The following is a 6,384-nucleotide window of genomic DNA, read 5'->3' on the forward strand; positions in this document are numbered from 1 at the left end:
TGGTGTTGATGGGCTGCCTGCACAGGGGGCAGGATGGTTTCCTCTTGACCCAGCGCACAATGCAGCCCAGGCAGAACTGGTGGAGGCACGGTGAAACAGAAGCCTTTTCACCGTGCACCGTCACGGCAGATGGGGCAGTTCCAATCTGTCTCCGTGGCCATGGTTGTGGGTTGCAGCAGAGCTGGGCACAGCAGCTGGTCCCTCTTGCTGGTGTGACACGCTGCAAAACAGGTCACTTGCTGTCCCAGGGAGATGGGCGGCTCGAGGGAATGCCCAGGCCCCTCAGGAAGGACACACTCACTGCTCCCCAAACACCATCACCCACCCCAGGGACACCCTGCAGTCATGTTTCCTGCACCCTCACCTGTGCTGCTGCAAGCACCACTCACAGCACTTGGCTTCCTCAGCCAGGTAGGGCTAAGGAAACAGGCAAAGGCACAGGAATCACACTGAGAGTTGCCCACAGCAGCTCCCAGTGACCTCGCGGGCTTCCAGTCCTGCCAGGCACGCTTGCCAGGAGTGCAGGGGCGAGCGAGTCTGAGCCAGGCTCTGCCTGTGCCCTGACATAAGCAGTGAGTGTTGTGAGGTCACAATGCATTGCTCACTGAGGTTGCCATCCATGGAGTCTGTGGGCCGCTGATGTCTCTGTCATCTGTTCTGTACTGGCAGCCTTGACGGCCTTCCAAATCTGCCATAGCAGGCCTTTCTCCCCTGCAGGTACACGGCCTCAGGAGAAAAAAAGGGGCATGTGGGCCATGACATCATTCCTTCATGCCTCTAAATATTGTAATTTTTTTTGAGTCTTTAGTCCAAGCACTTCTCCTTTTAGAAGCACATGACTTGCTAGTTTTATGGTTTTTTCACATGAGGTTGCAGTATTCAACAGTCAAATGGGTTGGCCTATTTAAATCTGGTGAGGTGACAGCCTATATTCTCTATTCTCAATGTTTCTTGCCTGCACCATTCAGACAGATAACCATATTCTGAGATTTTATGCCTGTCTATGCTCAAGGTTCTTGCCAGGTTGCTTTTTAATTCGGATCCTTTTCTTCTTCTCTCTGGCCCCTTTGCATTGGCATTGGCGGGCACAATGGTGTGGTTTTCAGTTCAGTGACCATTAAAACCTTCAGTGGCTCTTATCCCATTCAAAAATAAAGTTGAAAGTGCATAAAGAACTGAAAAATAAGCATCATGAACAATTTTGAGTATACCAGAAATCGTCCAAAACATGGAGAAAATCTATACAGTCGTTGAGCAACATGTTATCTGGGGTTGTGGTTAGAGAAAGACATAAAAACCTCAGCGATCCATGTGACAAAAGCTCTCTTTATTGTTCTAAACCCTCCCTAAATTTTGGATTTCTTGGGTATACACATGTGGCTGTTTGAGTTCTTATGTCACTCATTTCGCTTGGCCAGTGACACATCTGCACTTAGGGTTAAATGAATTTGCTGGGATCCTGTATATTTGTTCAAATCCATCCAATCATCTCTCTCTCTCAGGGACCTGCCTACTTCCAAGCTGGTTGAGTTTCAGGGTAGCAGCTTTTAGAACAGCTGCAATGTAACACCTGAGTTTTAATCTCTCTGCCTTGTGGTGGTGCTTGCCACAGACTGGGCCACCCAGGCAAGGGCAGGTCTCTCTGTTCTTGCTGTGCTTCCCAAGCTGCATTGCCTGCAGCAAATCACTCCATCCAGGCTTGCACCTGGCCATTTTCTGCCTCCTTAGGATGGTTTACTAAAACCTGAGGGAAGTGATCAAGTGAGTGTAGTGATTTTAGTTCCCAAATTTGAGATTTCCTGGCCAACGCATCAATTTATATGGAGTATTTAGCATTGGCTAATTTGCTAGTGCACCCACTAGAATTAATGAATCATTTTTGCTTTGAGATAGGAATAGGAGGAAGGCAAACCAGGTTCTTTCAAAAGAAAAATTTTATTACTGGAAACTATAGGAAAAAATAAGAAGAATCACAATAAAACTTCTCTTCCCCCCACTAAAACTTCTTTTCTTTCACACTGACAATGCCCAGAAAAAATCAGTTAGTTTACCATGTCTAAAAATAGACTTTTGCCAATTTTCTTGGGAGAGGAGACTTCTCTTCAGTCTACGGGGTCCTCTCCACAAGAATCAGTTTTCTCGTGGTTTCCATGTCACAGCAAATCAGCCACCCGAGAGAATGGAAATCTGATCGCTGTGTAGAAATTTGTTCTTTGACCAACAGTCTTCCCACAACTGTTATCGAGAACCATGTCAGCTTATGGGACACACTTTAAGGATTACAGCTGTTCAATGAAAAGTGCTCTTCATTTTTGAAAACACAGGTCCTCATTCTCCTCCTTCTCCTTCTCCTTCTCCTTCTCCTTCTCCTTCTCCTTCTCCTTCTCCTTCTCCTTCTCCTTCTCCTTCTCCTTCTCCTTCTCCTTCTCCTTCTCCTTCTCCTTCTCCTTCTCCTTCTCCTTCTCCTCCTCCTCTTTCCTCCTTCTTCCTTCCTCCTTCCTCCTTCCTCCTTCCTCCTTCTACTTCCTCCTTCCTCTTCTCCTTCTCCACCATTTTCTCGGGGCAGGGGGGGCGAAAGAGATCTTCATCTTCTCCTCTCTATTCAAACTTCTTCATGGAATCAAAGCTACTTCAACATCTACGTCCTTTAGCATTATTGCCTCTGTTCATGTCCACACTTAGAAAATTATCATCCACCCCATAATGCACTTCTCTAAACTATAGGGAAACAAGGGTTTCTTATCCACACCTTAAAACACAGAGAAATTTCAGTCCAAGAGTGAGGCATCTCCATCAATCCCTCCCGTCTGGGACCTGACTTCTTCCCTTTGTCTGACCTCCATATTTTCACGCTCTTTCTGTGCATATCTCCATCTCGGTCCTCTTCTTTCACTCACAGAGAGAACAAAGTGTCTGTAGGTGTCATTCTGGGCAGTGCAAGAGTGAATATCTTGCCCGGGCAGGGGCTGGAGCAGTTGGGGTGGAGTATTTCAGGCCGTGCTGGGGCTGGGCCAGGAGAGCGGGGCCCAGCGAGAAACGGGGGTGGCTGCTCTGGCTGCAGGACAGTTCTCTGCCTTTTGACCGCATTCAGTTCCAGCCATGGCTGATGCTCTTCCCTTCCCCTGCCCAGCAGGCAAGGCTTGGGGCGCACAGGCCCGGCCAAGAGCTGCTGCCAGCGCTCGGCCAGCGCTGGATCAGAGCAGGGGCTGGTGAGATCTCAGCAGCCCAGCGGGCCTCCCGTCCCCCTTCCATCAAACGCCGGGATCTCAGCGGTGCCTCAGCAGCAGCAGCAGCATCTCAGCCGTGCCCTGGGCCCGCCTGGCCGCGCTGGGGCAGGAACCCGACCCGGCAGCGCTGCAGCAGAGGCAGAGCCCAGGGCCCGGCCCAGCCCTGCTCGGCCCGGCCCCACCAGGCCCGCAGGCCGGGGGACGAGGAATAATTACCTTCTGAGAGGGGGAAAATGAAAGAGAGCTTCACGGGGTTGTTCATTTTGAAATGTGAATTTCACAGAGGCGTGCCCAGCTCTTTCACTGTTTTACCGGGTTGTCAGTTCTCAAAACCAATCACGGATTGCTTTTTGTCAGACATAGAGGAAGCCCAGCTGTTCCTCTCAGAAAAAATAATTTCCATGGGTTGTCTCTAGTCCAAAGCAGCCGATTGAGTTACAGCTGGAAACCAACTGGGAAAATGGGATTTTTAGAAGAGTTTTTCTTCCTCATTGTTACCATCTTATCCGCAATGTCTTCTAGGGAAAAAGCCCTAGGCACATCACAGCCATCCAAATGGGATTCTACATCATAGAGATGCAAGGCTGATGTGGTTGAGCTGCTGCTGGCTCACGCTGTCTGTGACAGGAGGAGCAGGATCGAAGCTCTGGAGCTGCTGGGGGCCTCGTTTGCCAATGACACAGAGAACTCTGACTTTTTGAAGACTTTTCACTATTTATATTTAGCTGTGTGGAGAGGTACCGTGACATTGAGAACCTCATCAAGAAGGAGGTGTCTCCTCAGATGGAAGCTTACGGGAGCAGGTTGGAATGCAGGACCCCTCAGGAATTAGAATCTATTAGGCTCGACAGAGATGCCCTTCACATGTAAGGCCTCATTGTGCGGGAGAGAATCCTGGGCTCAGACAATTTCCACATCTTCCAACCCTATCATTTTCCGGGGTGCTGTTTGCGGCTGGCACGGACTTTGAGCAGTGCATCAAGCTCTGGCTCCATGCCCTGCACCTGCAGCAGAAAGGCAAGAGGAACACCCACAAGGCCCTGCTGAGGTTCACTCAGGCCTTCTCCCAGATGATCCAGCTGAACGAGCCCGTGAAGGCCAAGGACATCGAGAGCATCCTGCACTGCAGCTTGCTGGAGATCGAGCAGGGCATGGCGTACATCAAAACCACGCCGGACGCCAACATCCACGCGGCTATGGACAACTACGAGTGCAACATCTTCACTTTCCTCTACCTGATGTGCATCTCCACCAAGATGCAGTGCAACGAGGAGGACCAGTCCCGCATCAACAAGCAGATCTACAACCTGATCCACCTGGACCCTCGCACATGCAACGGCTCCAGCCTGCTGCACCACACCATCAGCTCCGGCACGCCTGTGGACAACTTCCACACCAACAACAGTCCAGCTTCCCCAGTGCCCTGGTCACTAAGTGTCTGCTGGGTTGCAGCACTGACATCAATGCTGTGGACAGCACAGGGAACAGCCCTCTGCACATCATCGTGCAGTAAGTACCACCAGCCCATCAACGACTTCTTCACATTGCACTTCATCATCATCAGCCTGGTGGAGGCCGGTGCCCACATGGACATGACCAACAAGCAGAAGAAAACTCTGCATAAAAATACCTCCAGGGTGTCCGCAATCCTCCTTAAAACTCAAATGAAATTCAGTCTCAAGTGCCTGGCTGCCCGTGCCATGCGGATCAGCAACATCAACAACCAAAACCAGATTCCAAGAGCTCTGAAGGAGTTTATCCAGTTCCACTAGGCCCTGTCTAACCTTTTGTGGTGGGGCTATCCTGGGACAACAGCAGACAGCAGAATACAGTCGTGTCCATGAAGTTGTTTTTGTCTCTTCCTTTGGTTTTGGGTTCCTCTGGATTCCATCTGCAGCCTCAGTTCTCAGGTGGAGATGGTGGAGGGCAGAGGCAGGAAAAGCCACATTGTTGTCATCTAGTCGAATCTGATGTTTGAGATTTTGGTCCTTTTTTTTTTTTTTTTTTTTTTTTATTAAAAGAATTCCTTCATTAGCTCTTGGTTTTCTAAACACTACAAAAAGAATCCCCCAGGTAACTCCTGTCAAAAGTTTTGTGTCCAACACAATTCACAAAATTGGATTTCAAACTCCTTGCAGTGAGGTGGGAAAAGAAAAACTGGGAATTCTGTCAAAGTCATCCCAACCTTCATGAACCCTCAAAATTCCTCACCTCAATCAGTGCCAGCTTAGCAGGAGTTTAGTTCATGATCAGTGTGAACTAAAAAAAAAATGCCTTGATGAATGAGCCCAGTATGCAGGGTTCTCTGTTTGGGGGAAGGTGGATGTGTGTGTCAGTCTGAGCTTTTTCCTGTCTCTTTCCCTGCATTGTCCCCATTCAGAGCTGAGGGCAGCACCAAATTGTAACCTGGCCTCTGCCTGGGCCCAGGCCATTGTCATTTATAAGGTCAGGATCTTTTAAAAATCCCTAGAAGAGATTTGGTTTATGATGAGAGGCAAAGGGTAAAAATTCCATCCAACCATCTATCTCTTTGGATCAGGGTCTGTAGTGATGCTCTACGAGCAGGTCACGAAAGCAGCCTGCACAATTGGGTCTGGAGCACCAGCTCCTAGGAGGCTGAGGAGCAATGTAGGGACACTTTCTTGTTTGGAAATCCAAAGGCTGCTTTATTGACATAGGGATTCAAATAGAAGTCCAGGACAAGAACAGGCATGGGCTGAGGGTACAGGATTATATATCTGGGGCAAGAGGGGCTGGTTCAAGGGTTAGGGTCAAACGGGGACATGGCAAGGCACTGCACAGGAGGGGTCAGGGAGAGGAATAGCCAATGGGCATTAACAGGCTGGGGCAATGAACCAGAACAGAAACCAGAGAGATCCAGGGAATTGGGAACAGTCAAGGGGATGTACATAAATGGGAGATAGGGGGCTGACTCAGGGTGGTCAGAGCCAAGAGGCCAATGGGACACTGAAATTATGGGGAAATTAACATAGGAGTGAAAATGATTTGAGAAGCAGGCTTTTCTCCCCACAACCTCAGGGAATATTCCTTATGGATCTTTCCAACGTTGAGACATAACTTTGGCTACTGGTCCTTGATCTGCCACAAGGGACATACTTAAGCATACTTGCAGACTCTTTCTATTGTGCCACTGGCA

At 49.2% G+C, this 6,384-nt stretch overlaps 1 pseudogene; it reads left to right on the forward strand.

Annotated features, from left to right (window-relative positions):
- The first annotated feature begins 345 nt into the window (after positions 1-345).
- LOC130248809 (protein fem-1 homolog B-like) lies at positions 346-4,999 on the forward strand (annotated as a pseudogene).
- Positions 5,000-6,384: the final 1,385 nt, after the last annotated feature.

This window comes from Oenanthe melanoleuca, chromosome 2 (genome assembly GCF_029582105.1).
Source record: "Oenanthe melanoleuca isolate GR-GAL-2019-014 chromosome 2, OMel1.0, whole genome shotgun sequence".
Taxonomy (NCBI): Eukaryota; Metazoa; Chordata; class Aves; order Passeriformes; family Muscicapidae; genus Oenanthe; species Oenanthe melanoleuca.